This window comes from Homarus americanus, unplaced genomic scaffold (genome assembly GCF_018991925.1).
Source record: "Homarus americanus isolate GMGI-L3 unplaced genomic scaffold, GMGI_Hamer_2.0 scaffold32550, whole genome shotgun sequence".
NCBI lineage: Eukaryota > Metazoa > Arthropoda > Malacostraca > Decapoda > Nephropidae > Homarus > Homarus americanus.
The window spans coordinates 33225-47500 of record NW_024734754.1 but is presented as its reverse complement, the minus strand read 5'-3'; positions in this window follow the sequence as shown (position 1 = coordinate 47500).

The window sequence follows — 14276 nt, the reverse complement described above, 5'->3', positions numbered from 1 at the left end:
GTGTGTGTGTGTGTGTGTACTTTTCTCTCTATATCTGTCTATCTGTGTGAATTCATTATTACCTGAATTCCTCTCTCATTGAACACTGTATAACACCGAAGCGTTTATTGAGACATACGATCTGTCAGGTGGCCGGACGGGGTTATTCACGCGCGTCTCTCGGTCCCTCATAGTCATCCACGCTGATAATGACCCCACCACACGCACTGGCAGACCGTGTGTGTGTCAGGTCTTCTTGTGGGTAAATTTTATCATAGTGGAGTAATAGTGTTTTATTTATGTTAATGCTGGTGTGTTCATGTTATTTTTATTTTGTTTATATTATGCTTGGTGTTTATTATTCTATTTCTTCTGTTGTAATTATCTTCATTTATCTATATTATTCTGGTTCTTATCTATAGTTTTATTATTTTATATTTTGTTATTTATTCACTGTGTTTTTTTTTCTTCATATTTAAGACATTTGTAATATTACCTTCTTCACTTTTGACTCACAATGGGTGCGTCGTCTGCGTCATCTGCGTCGTCTGCGTCACCACCATCACCCTTACCTTACTTCCCCCTCATTTACCTCTCTCAAATTCTCTCCCCTCTCCTTCCTTCTGGCTCCCCCTTTACCCCCCCTCCTTCACCCCCCTCAGCAACCAATTCTTCACCTCTCCATCTGCTCCAACCTTATTTCTCACTCCCTTCCTTTCCCCTCATTCCCCATTCCTCTTATTTCCTCCCTTCCCTCACCCCCCTTAGCTACCACCACCTTCATCCTCTCTCCCCCGCCAGCCCCTCTCCCCTTCTCCCTCATTACTTCTCTATTCTCCTCACCCTCCCCACCTCCCCCTCACCCCTCCCCCTCCCCCAACTACCAACGACTCACTCCCAACAAACGCCCCACGTACGTCGTCGACATATTTCCAGCTCGTAATTTCACAAACCTTACGCAACTGTCTCACGTTAACTAAGCTCATGTTAAATTATGTTCATGTAAACGTAATTACCATTTTAACTCTGTAATTTTGAGTTATCTTTTTGTTAATTACTTTGGTCGTTTATTCGCTTACTATCGCTCGTTTGATGTTTGATGTTTAGTGATGAGTCATGTCGATTAGGATCTGTTACGTAAGAGTATCTACATATGTGATTATGGGAATAGTGAAGGTAATTGCTGGAATTATATTTATCTGATGAATAAGATACTACACTCTCTCACACACACACACACACACACACACACACACACACGCACACACACACAAAACACATGTCACGCTAGGGTGTCTAATCTTCAGTTGATCCTCGAATTATACTATTAATCATCTGTACAAGACGACCAGTACACTAAAAACAATAATAATAACAATAGAGGCACAATAGTACGATTTTTTTACTATTGCTATTTTATTGAGCTATTAATCTTAAGTCATTCATAAAAAAGAATTAATAAAAGTTTCATAGGTGTTATCTGGATTTGTTCTGTCTTTTGTGTAATGTTTTTGCTGTTGTTTTGCTTTTTTCTCGTCATTGCTCCAGATAATTGTGCAGTTATGAGGTCAATTAGATTTTTAAACTTTTAATACAGTTTACTTGTTTGTGTGTTGGGATTTTTGTTTTTTGTTAAATTAAATATTTATTGTTTGTTTGGTATTTTGGTATTTGTTTTATTTTTATTTTGTTTATTTAGATATTGCTTTTATTTTATTTTTTCTTATATGTTTAATTCTTTTTATTATTTTTTCCCTTAGTTATTCTTTTTTATTTCCCGATTCTAGTTTCTACATTTTATTTTTTCACTTCCATTTCATTTTTCTTTTTCTTTATTTATTTTATTTTATTTAGTCACTTTTCGATATTTATTTTTTAAATTATTTTTCTAGTTAAGAAATAACTGAATCACACCCAAACATCTTTAAGTATGAATTATTTACCATTTATAATTATTTTTTATTCTAACCCTTATTCGTATATGTAACAAAGACTTTTTTTTTACAATTATTAAAAGGACAGGAGCCAGGGCCTAGGTCAGGGTTGTTCGTAATCTTACACAACAGCGGGAAGTTTTCATAAAGGTATTATGTTATTATATTTACCTGAGGGTGAAGAAGAGTATTGGAACCTTTACATGGTAGTAGACCAGATAACCCTGTTTAAGTCTTGTGGTCTTGTATACACACTCACACTCACGCACTCATACATACATACATACATACACACACAGTCATACAAACACACACTCACACATACGAGCACACACACACACACACACACACACACACACGCGCGCGAAATAAACGTTGCACAAAGGCTTTTACCTGTATTGGCACCCATTTATCACGCATACACAATCACGCACGTACACACACACACACACACACACACACACACATCGAACAACAATACAGAAACAAACGCTTCTATAAACTATTCCTCATAAAACAAACATTGAGTTTCCTCCACACACATATTTATTTAACATTAAAAAAAAATCATAGAATAAATACAAAATAAATTCACAGACAAACACCATTAAACAAACAACTAATCCCTACGCACACAAACAAGCACATCAGACAAACACCTCCCCACACACAAACACATCTGACAAACACCACACAAACAAATACAGCAAACAAACACTTCCTCATCACACAAACACATCAGACAAACACCTCCCACACACACAAACACATCAGACAAACACCTCCCCACGCACAAACACATCAGACAAACACCTCCCCACGCACAAACACATCAGACAAACACCTCCCCCACACACAAACACACCAGACAAACACCTTCAAACACACAAACACACTCAAAGAAGCAGCATTCACTTCCACTCCTATCGTCGTTTTTCAATCATGTGTCCGGGCGAGGCTAGTGTTGTCAGGTCCAATCGCTTTGTGGGGTCAATGAGAGGTTGATGTTTAGCAAGGAATGGAGGAAAAACGCTCGTTCTTTTGTGGGGAGAAGAGGGAGGAGAAGAGAGAGGGGAAGGAGAGTGAGAGGAAGGAGAGAGAGAAAGGTAAGAGGAGAGAAAGGTAAGAGGAAGAGGAAAGAGAAAGGTACGGAGGAGGAGGAGGTGGATGGGGGGAAGAGAGGAGAGAAAGTTAAGGAGGAGAAAGATGAGAAGGGAGAGGATGGTGAGAAAAGTGAGAGAAAGAAATGTAAGGAGGGGAGAGAAAAGGTAACAGGGAGGAGGGAGGGATAACTGAGAAGGGAGAGGATGGGGGAGAAGTAGGAGAAGGATTCTGGAGAGGAAGAGGAAGGATGGTGGTGTGGAGGATGGGGAAAGAGAGAACGGGGAATGGGGGATAGGGAAAGGGGGGAGATAATGAGTAGAAAGAGGAGTGGGGAGAAGAAGGGGCAAGCGGAGGAGGAGAGAGAGACAGACAGAGAGAAGAATGAAGAATAGAAGGACAAGAGGAGGAGGAGGAGGAGGAAATTTTCGTCAATAAACACGAAGAAAATTTGTAAGTCCTTAATCCACCTTGTGTGTGTTGAATCAAGTTAAAATTTTACATATAATACTTTTCATTGGCTTTACACTCTTGTATATGTATATGTGTATGTATAAGTGTACACATACGGTATAGTGTTTTTTTACCTGTGCTCCTATGTTTGCTAGCCCGTGAGAGTGTGTGTGTGTGTGTGTATGCATTTTTCCAGGAGCATGTATGCGTGTACGTGTGTCGCATAGCAGAAAAGGATGAGAGACATGGGGTAGCCAACACACACACACACACACACACACACACACACACACACACACACACACACACACACACACACCACCATGATAACTTTTTCTATGCAATAAAAACTTTCCCTTGCCGTGACGACTTTTCCTCACTCTGACTTTCTCTTACCTTGATGAATTCCTTTCCATCCCCTTCTCTCTCATGCCTCTCTTCATCTTTCGACTTTCTCCCATCCTAAATACTTTCTCTCATCATGGAGACTTCTTCCCGTCATGACAAAAATATGTTTCTCTGACACCTGATTTTTTTTCTGACGTAATTACTTTCTCTTTATCATGATGACTTTCTTTTGCCATGGTGGCTTTCTTTTGCCATCATGGTAAGTTTCTGTCAACATGGAAACTTTCTCTTGTCATGGCCACTTTCTTACCTTGGCAACTTTCTCCCCTCCTCCTCCTCCCCTCCCACAAAACCTTCCCCTTCCCTCATTTCTATCTTCACCCTCCTCACTCCCCTTTCTCCTTCCTTCCCTGTCCCCCTTTCCTTCCTTTTCCATTTCCTTCTTTCCTCCTCCTCCTCCTTCTTCTTCTTAGCCTTTCCTATCCTCTAGCCGTCTCCGTACCCTTTCCCCCCTCTCCTTTCCCTCACTGTTACCTCATCCTCCTCTTTCCCTCCTCTCTCTTTTTCCTCCTCCTCCCCAGTCCTCTCTTTCCTTTTCTTCACCTGTCCTCCTCTCCTCCCCTCTCCCCCAAGTGTCTTTTATTTTCACCATCACACTTCAGAAAATGGCTTGACCTATGAAGTGTGTGTGTGTGTGTGTGTGTGTGTGTGTGTGTGTGTGTGTGTCCGGTTGGGGTTCTCGCCTCTCCCCAGATACCCACTCAAATTCTCTATTGATTCTCAATTTAAATATATAGAGATTCCATTCTCAGTAACTTGAATTGCCAGTGTCGTGTGTGTGTGTGTGTGTGTGTGTGTGTGTGTGTGTGTGTGTGTGTGGCCACTAACCTATCTTCTGGTTATATCTATTATTGTAGTGTATTTTTCTCAAATTCTTCCTTATCTATCTACCATCTTCCTTGTCTATCTATCATCTTCCTTGTCTATCTATCATTTTCCACTCCTCCACCTCTTTCGTGTATATAAATAATTAAGGAAACACTCCACTTGCCCATTTATTTCTCTATAATTATTTACCATTACAACTTTAACATGTTAATTATATCACCTAACTTCATAATTCCCAAACAGAGACTTCCCACTAACCTCTATTATCCTATTCATAAATTATATATATTTAGTTTATATAATTTTTAAAACAAACTCGTAAACAAGCATATAATCGCATCTCTTATTAATAATCGCGGGATAATTATATAGATTAATAATTATATCAGATTATCATGAATGTTAAATAATTTTGGGTATTTTGTAATTTTTTTTAAGTACTGTCATATTGCAGCAATTTTTCCTATAATTGTCGATTTTTACAGACAAACACAGACATTGACGAGTAGCCAGACAGACAGACAGACAGACAGACAGACAGACAGACAGACAGACAGACAGACTCACTGGGCGATAACCTGATGAGAGAGAGAGAGAGAGAGAGAGAAAGAGAGAGAGAGAGAGAGAGAGACAATCACAGTCACGAAATTGTAGACAGATCATTTAGGCAGAACCATTCAATGAATAAAGGTGAATAATTAAAAGGAATCGATGAATATATGATTAGGAAACTTGATAAATAAGGTACGACACTGAAAGATGAATGAATGACAATGAATGAAACGAAAAGAAATGAAAAAAAATATGAAAATAGTAAATGAAAGAATAAAGTGAATGAATGAATGAATTAGGAAATCAGAATAAATGAATAAATACATAAAGGAACTTAGAATATAATAAAACAGTTAAAGTGAACCAACTAATGAAGAAATTATGTAAATGGATAACTGAATAAACACGTGAATAAATGAATGCGGATTAAACCAAAATACACACACACACACACACACACACACACACACACACACACCACACACAAACGTCTTTTTCTAATCGCAATTTCGTTTCACCCCCAAAATATTCCACTTTTAATGAGACTTGAGACAAAATGCTGACGGCTGAAGAGTTCCCTAAATTAACTTTCCAATCCAATAATTGAAACTATTGGGGGCGGCTTCACGGGTAATGACATCGGATGTGTGTTTTATATGTATAGTATGTACATATGTAGTGGGGTTTTTTTTCCCAGTCATTAAAGGGACAATAAGTAGTGATTGCTGTTCATCCTACTGTAGAATTAAAAACAAATCAACATGGGTATTGGGAATAAGTTGTTCATTTTGTGTCGACTATGGGGGAGGTGAGGGACCTTTTTTTATTATTATTATTTTTTGTTTTTATGTCATTTGGGATTATTTATTATTTGTTGTGTTGTGACGTAATATATTTGTTAATGTAGCGTCACGTCATCGTAAGGCAATGACGTCATGAACACAGATATGGTTATGGAGGAAATTGACTCAACTATATAACCATTTAGTGGTTCAGAATACTTAGGTTATTGATTATATAATAAGGTAAATATATAGAGACAGAAAATATATCTAAGAAATAGTAGAGTAGCAATAATAGCAGGAAGAAATGTGATGAGAAATTTGATTTACACCCGCCAGTTGTAAGACAATTTACACAAAGACAGACAGACAGAAAGGCAGGCAGGCAAGGCAGACTGGCAGACGCAGCAGTAATCAGCAGCTACACAAACCTAATTACAAAAGACAGCCGGTAATTTGAGCTGTCATTAAGTTATTTGAAACACCTGAAGATGAGCCATCCCAGCTTATTTCACCTTCAGATTAACCGCTTTAACTTAACCTAATGTAACGTAATCTCTCTAGCTTAACTCCCAGTGCTGACCTCTGCACTAACCTACCTGGTTGACCTACTACTACTATTACTACTACCACTACTACTACTAATACTAATAATAATAATAATGATGATGATGATGATAACAATAACAATAACAATAATGATAATAATAATACTACTAATAATAATAATAATGATAATAATAATAATAATAATAATAATAATAATAATAATAATGATGATGATGATAACAATAACAATAATAATAATAATAATAATGATAATGATAATAATAATAATAATAATAATAATAATGATAATGATAATAATAATAATAATAATAATAATAATAATAATAATAATAATAATAATAATACCCACAGACAGAAGTATTAGTCTGGCTCACCGTGTTGCCCTCTGAAAATTATGTGGCCGTGTGTGTGTGTGTGTGTGTGTGTGTGTGTGTGTGTGTGTGTGTGTGTGTGTGTGTGTGTGTGTGTGTGTGTGTGTGTGTGTGTGTGTGTGTGTAAAGAATAGATGCTTTCAAATCCTTGGGTTCAGCTCTGGTGGGGAAGGCAGGAGGGAGGGAGAAAATGTAAGCGCTTTCATGGTCGGTCATAGAAACACAAGGGCGTCGCCATCCACCTCTTTCAGGAGAACAGAGAACCCCCATTGACTCTATGGACTTAGATGCATCCTTGAAAGGTCTTGGATCCTATGGCTGGAGTCCCCCAATAGATGAAAGCGTCCCCGGAAATGGAGAGAGGTCCGGGGGATGTGATACAGGTGGATGGGTCACGCTCCGAGAGGGGAAAACCCCATTACTGATTTTTAATGATGAGGAACTTTTTAGTCGGAACGGAAGGTGGAGCCTCGAAAATGAACGGCTCGATCGTGTGGGGGATCACCAGGACTTAAGGGGAGGGATGAAAAAGATCGGGGAAGCACACGATCGTCCGGTTGAGAGAAGGAGGAGGCGAGTTCTCATTGGGAGGGAGATTTTCGATGTATCATTGGAGCTCAGTGAGGAAGCTTGGTGCTAGGACCTTCACGGCTTATGTACTATACGATGGTGAAATGGTATAAATGTACACACACACACACACACACACACGAGCACACACACACACACACACACGAGCACACACACACACACACACACACTCACACACACACACACACACACACACACACACACACACACACACACACACACACACACACACACACACACACTATAAGAACAAAGATGATTTATATCTTTTGTTGTAACATCGGGGCACTATTTCACAGCGGAGAGGAAAATGTTGTTGAAAAGTATACCAAGCCACGGAGAGAGAGAGAGAGAGAGAGAGAGAGAGGCTGGTTGGCTGGCTTTGTGTATAAGGACCTTTAAGACTTGAGAACTCCCCAGAGGAAAATTTTGTAAGATGAATGAATGTGTACCAGAAGGAAGAGGATGATTCAGGTCTACACTACAATACTCCGGTGACGCTGATGACGCGGAACTCGACTCGGGGCATAACACGGGGCATCAATACAAAATACCCGGTTTAATAAATGGTAATCTATTATAATCTGGGGCATTCTTTTTCGATGACCTTGTATATATATATATATATATTGTAGAGGAAAGATATCAGATAGGGATTGGTCACCTTGGTTTATTTCACCTGATAATTAGATGTGTTTACCTTAATGTTATCGAGGGTAATGGTTTGGTTTGGTATGGGATTAGAATGAGTTAGTTTAGGTTAGTATGAGGTTAGAGTTGGGTTAGGTTAGGTTAGTTAGGTTGTATTGAATTGTTTTGATTAGATTAGAGATTAGATTAGCTGGAGTGTTGGATTAGGTTAAGATTGGGATTGAAGTTGGTTTGATTAGTTTAGATTAGATTTAGAGTAGATTTGAGTAGATTAGGTTAAATTAGATTATCTTAGATGAGGTTAAACTAGGTTAGTGTTAAGGTGTATATAAATATATAATCAACAAGTGAAGTAAGTTGGGTTAGTAGTTACTTAAAACACTACCTTAATTACCAGATAACTAATAATCAAGTGTAAGTGCATCATTAAGTATAAGTAAATTGAGGTCATCACTTTTTTTATTGCCCCCACCCGCCACCCCCCCTAAAAATTAATAATAATAAAATAATAATAATAATAATAATAATAATATATGAAGATTATTTTTCCTTGTCGTTTACCTGTATATATATAATAATTTTTTTTAGGTGTTTGGGTGAGACAAATTGGGAGAAATATCGAGAGAAGGAAAGAGTTGCTAATTGGATGACGCAGGTGAGAAAGACGAAAGAGGAGAGAAGGCGCAGGTGAGAGACGAGAGATAGAAGAAAAGAAACTAGAGAGGGTGGCTGAATAAGAATTGACAAATAAAAACTTGGTAATTTGTTTTTTATCATTGTGTACAGTAGATTATATCACTGAACACTACCTGACTCGAGAACACTAAACACAACCTGACTCAGAACACTAAACACTACCTGACTTGAAAACACTAAACACTACCTGACTTGAGAACACTAAACACTACCTGCTCGAGAATACTAAACATTACCTGACTCGACAACGCTAAACACTACCTAACTCAAACACTAAACACTACCTGACTCGAGAACACTAAACACTACCTAACTCAGAACACTAAACACTACCTGACTCAAGAACACTAAACACTACCTAACTCAGCACTAAACACTACCTAACTCAGAACACTAAACACTACCTAACGAGAACACTAAACACTACCTGACGACAAGACACTAAACACTACTACAAATAGGGCACACCTACTGATCGAACACAGACACTACCTGACTCGAGAACACCAGACACTACTTGACTTCAGAAGATCGAGTCCAGTAGATGTCATGTTACAAAAACCATAACTCACTGTTTCTTGTCAAAATATCGAATCACTTAAAGTTATTGGCAAACACTTACGATGTTCTTGTATCTCAGCTTAAGTAAGGCTATTGGATACCTCTTATGACTTCACTTACCATGAAATATAATATAGATGGAGTGATATCTTCAGTGTACATATAATAATAATAACAATAATAAAATAATAATAATAATTAAAGGATCTAAACGGAGGGAACGGTGAATTTCGAAATGAACGCTGCGACTCCTGTTGTCTCGGTTGGGTTGTAAAAATTCTTCGTTCGTTGCGTCATATTATCTTACATAAAATTGTAAAGGATCTTTTTTATTGTGTGTATACAGCCCACGTGCCTTGAAATGAAGAATATACGAGTAAATAAAATAGTTATTATTATTATTATTATTATTATTATTATTATTATTATTATTATTATTATTATTATTATTATTATTATTATTATTATTATTATTTATTATTTATTATTATTATTTATTATTATTATTATTATTATTATTATTTATATTTTTTGTGGGAGGCGGGTAAAGGACTTGGTCAATATTGTGTCCAAATTTCTGCTCCCTAGTTCAAAAGGTACCTGAAAATATTGCCTAGACAAACAAGCAAGAAAGGTGAAAATAAACAAACTGAGATTCGCCCCTTTCGGAACACCTCTTCACGGGGCACTGGTAGAGGAATTAGGGTGGAGCGGTGACGTACAGAAACTGAAAATCCTGTAACTTATGACAAGGTGAAAGCCTTATGATATCAGTATTGTTGTTGGTTACAGAAATTACGATGATTTACAACGAAATTCATTATAGAGAAATTCAGAATAACAATTGTTTGAAAGACCTTAAGTTATGATGTCATAGTGTTACCTGGACCTCAGATTTGTATTGTTTCTACTTTTTTTTTATTTATTGTTGTTTTTCTTTTGCATTTAATTTATTCTTAATGAAGGTAACGAAATGACATTTAGGAGCAGTTCCCCCTCGTTAATTGATATGGGGAATTAATAATAATAGAATCACTTAATGTTTTTAATACACCGCCTTCATCTGCTTGTATACAGTATATACAATGTATGTATGTCTCTCTCTCTGTCCGTCCGTCTGTCTGTCTGTATGTCTGTATGTAAGTATGTACGTATGTAGATGAATAAGTAAATGAATCCAGATATGTATACCAGCATAAACAGGTTATAGGTGTAAAATATAAGCTTCATTTATATAACAAACTATTACATCATAACAACACCTGGTATACACATTAATTACTCACCTGTGCATGGTATCGAGAAAAATATACAACAAAAAGTAAAAGGAGTTGCATTTTGATATATTACACTCGGTAGATCCAATTCGCTTCTCGCCCACGAGGTTTTTAAGAAATGGGGCAGTGTGTGTGTGTCTGGCATGTGTGATGTGGGTGGTTCACTCCCGCTGGCTCACTTCTCCGCCCCCACCCCTGATGCCGAAGTGCGGGAGTGAGTGAGTGAGCGAGTGAAGTGTGTTAGGTTTTATTAGAAGGAGTGAGTGTGTTATATTTTATTTATTTTAGAGACACACACACACACACACAACACCCACACACACGCACACGCACACACACACACACACACACACACACACACACACACACACACACTTTTTGAATCTCCATTATTCATCCTTCCTTCTACCCCATTATGTAAGACTCCTCTCCACGTCCCGGACTCCCTCCTTAGCCCTTACCCTTTAGTCAGCCCTTACTCCCTTTTAGCTCAGCCCTCACCCCTCTCTTAGCTCAGCCCTCTCACTCTCCCTCTTAGCTCGGCCCCTCTCACTCCTTTTAGCTCGGCCCTCACTCCCTTTTAGCTCGGCCCCCTCACCTCCCTCTTAGATCGGCCCTCTCACTTCCTCTTCGCTCAGCCTCACCTCTTTCTCACCCCTACTCTCTTAGCTAAGTCCCACTCTCCTTCGCCTTCATAATCCCTCCTGTCATCACCTCTCTCTCCCTGACCCTCACTCTCTCTCCCTGACCCTCCTCTCTCTCCCCTGACCCTCACTCTTCCTCCCTGACCCTCACTCTCCTCCCTGACCTCACTCTCTCTCTCTCCTGACCCTCACTCTCCCTCCCTGACCCTCACTCTCCCTCCCTGACCCTCCCTCCCTGACCCTCACTCTCCCTCCTTGATCCTCACATTCCTTCTCTCTCCCTCCCTCTCTCTCTCTCCCCCCTACTGGATAGACCAAGAAAGGCCTAATGAAAGAGAACCATGCAAGGAGGGAGAGGGATGCTGGTGGTAGGGTGAGAGGGACCTGAAAGGGAGGCCAATTGAAGGCAAAGGGAGGACAATGGGAGATCAGAGGCCAATAGGAGGTCAGGAAGAACCAAGGGGAGGCCATAGGGAGGTCAATGGGTGAAGGGACAACCATCATTGACCGCTTAAAGACGATTTTTTCATGATGACGCTGACAGAAAAGAATCTCTCTCTCTCTCTCTCTCTCTCTCTCTCTCTCTCTCTGCCCACCCACCTGGCGCGACCTCACCTGTGGAAGTAACCAACCTCGTGTCTGCCCCTGCACTGCCCTGCCTCTCTCAACACGCACACACACACACACACACACACACACACACATACACACACACAACATGATGCTTACATGAAAGGACATAGAGTACATGTTTATTCACGTACACCAAGGTAAATTTCTCCACTCATGAGGGTACACATAAACTCATGAGGGTACACATACAGTCATGAGGATACACATATACTCATGAGGATACACATACACGTTGATACACATGTTAAAATACATACATAAGGACACATATTAAAAAAAAATGTACGTGTCTTTTTCTTTTACTCGTTCACTTCTCTCTCTCTCTCCCTTCCCTCCTCTTGTGTCCCTTCTTCCACTCCCTCTTTATCTTTCCTTCCTTCCCTCCCTCCCTCATTTATATCTCTCACATCTGTCTCTTTTATTCTTACTCCTCCTTTTCTCTTCATTTTCCTCTCCCTTCCTTCAATCAGGTAAAACCAAACAACACTATCATCATTACCATTACCGCTACCCCCTGCTACCACCATTACCCCCACCACCATTACCGCTACCCCTGCTACCACCATTACCCCACCACCAACCCACCCTGCTCCATTACCCACCACTTACCCTGCTACCACCATTACCCCACCACCATTACCCCCCTGCTACCACCATACCCCACCACCATTACTGCTACCCCTGCTACCACCATTACCCCCACCACCATTACCCTACTCCCACCATACCCCACCACCACCTACCACATTACCCCACCACCATTACCGCTACTCCCTGCTACCACCATTACCCCACCACCATTACCGCTACCCCTGCTACCACCATTACCCCCACCACAACTACTCCTGCTACCACCATTACCCCCACCACCATTACCGCTACTCCCTGCTACCACCATTACCCCCACCACCACCATTACTGCTACCCCTGCTACCACCATTACCCCCACCACCATTACCGCTACTCCTGCTCCACCATTACCCCACCACCATTACCCACCTCTACCACCATTACCCCACACCTCGCACTGCACACCATTACCCCACCACCATTACGCTACTCCTGCTACCACCATTACCCCACCACCATTACTGCACTCCCTGCTACCACCATTACCCCACCACCATTACCGCTACTCCCTGCTACCACATTACCCCCACCACCATTACCGCTACCCCCTGCATTACACCACCATTACCTACCCCTGCTACCACATTACCCCCACCACCATTACTGCTACCCCTGCTACCACCATTACCCCACCACCATTCACCCTGCTACCACCATTACCCCTACCACCATTTCCACTACCCCCACCAATACTCCTTTTACTAACACTACCACCAACATCACCCCCCCACACCATCATTATCTCCACCCCTACCACCACTACTACCACACCACTACCCCCACTACCACCACCACACTACACATCCTCCCAGAGTGTGTCGCCGCGTGTTGGGTTCTTCAGGCTGTTGTTTCTCCTTCACCTAGATGTAAATTTTTCCTCTTCATTACATTTATTTTTATCATCACTTTTTTTTGTTAGCTGCGATGAGTCACCCTAACACCAGACTCTACTGACTTGACTGATAATGTTTTATTTAGGTTTGGGAGGTTTATTGCTCTACTTCTTTTTATTATGTGTGAGTTAATTCAGCCAGTGGTCAATTCTTCTTACTTTTTCCTCCTCCTACTCGCCATTCTCTTCCTCCTCCTCCTCCTCTTTTGTCCCCCATTGGTTCTTAATTATATTCTATTCTTGCCTTGTATGTTTAAGGTCGTGTTATAGTCCCCCCTCTACACACACACACACACACACACACACACACACACACACACACACTGAGGGAGACGGAGGAAGCCAGCCACACCCACCCTGTACGCCCACTGTTTACAAATGACAGACACGATGTACCAGTGTGCCAAGTGTGTCCCCTCCCATGCCCCAGGGCCTCCCTCCCCAGGGCCTTCTTCCTCCTCCCGCCAGGGCCTTCTTCCTCCTCCCCCCAGGGCCTTCTTCCTCCCCCAGGGCCTACTTTTTCCTCCCTCAGGGCCTCTTCCCCCAGGGCCTTCTTCCTCCCCCAGGGTCTTTTTCTCCCCCTTCTTCCTTCCCCTGAGGGCCTTTTTCCTCCCCCAGGGCCTTTTTCCTCCCCCAGGGCCTTTTCTCCCCCAGGGCCTTCTTCCTCCTCCCCCAAGGGCCTTTCCTCCCCCAGGGTCTTTTTCCTCCCCTTCTTCCTTCCCT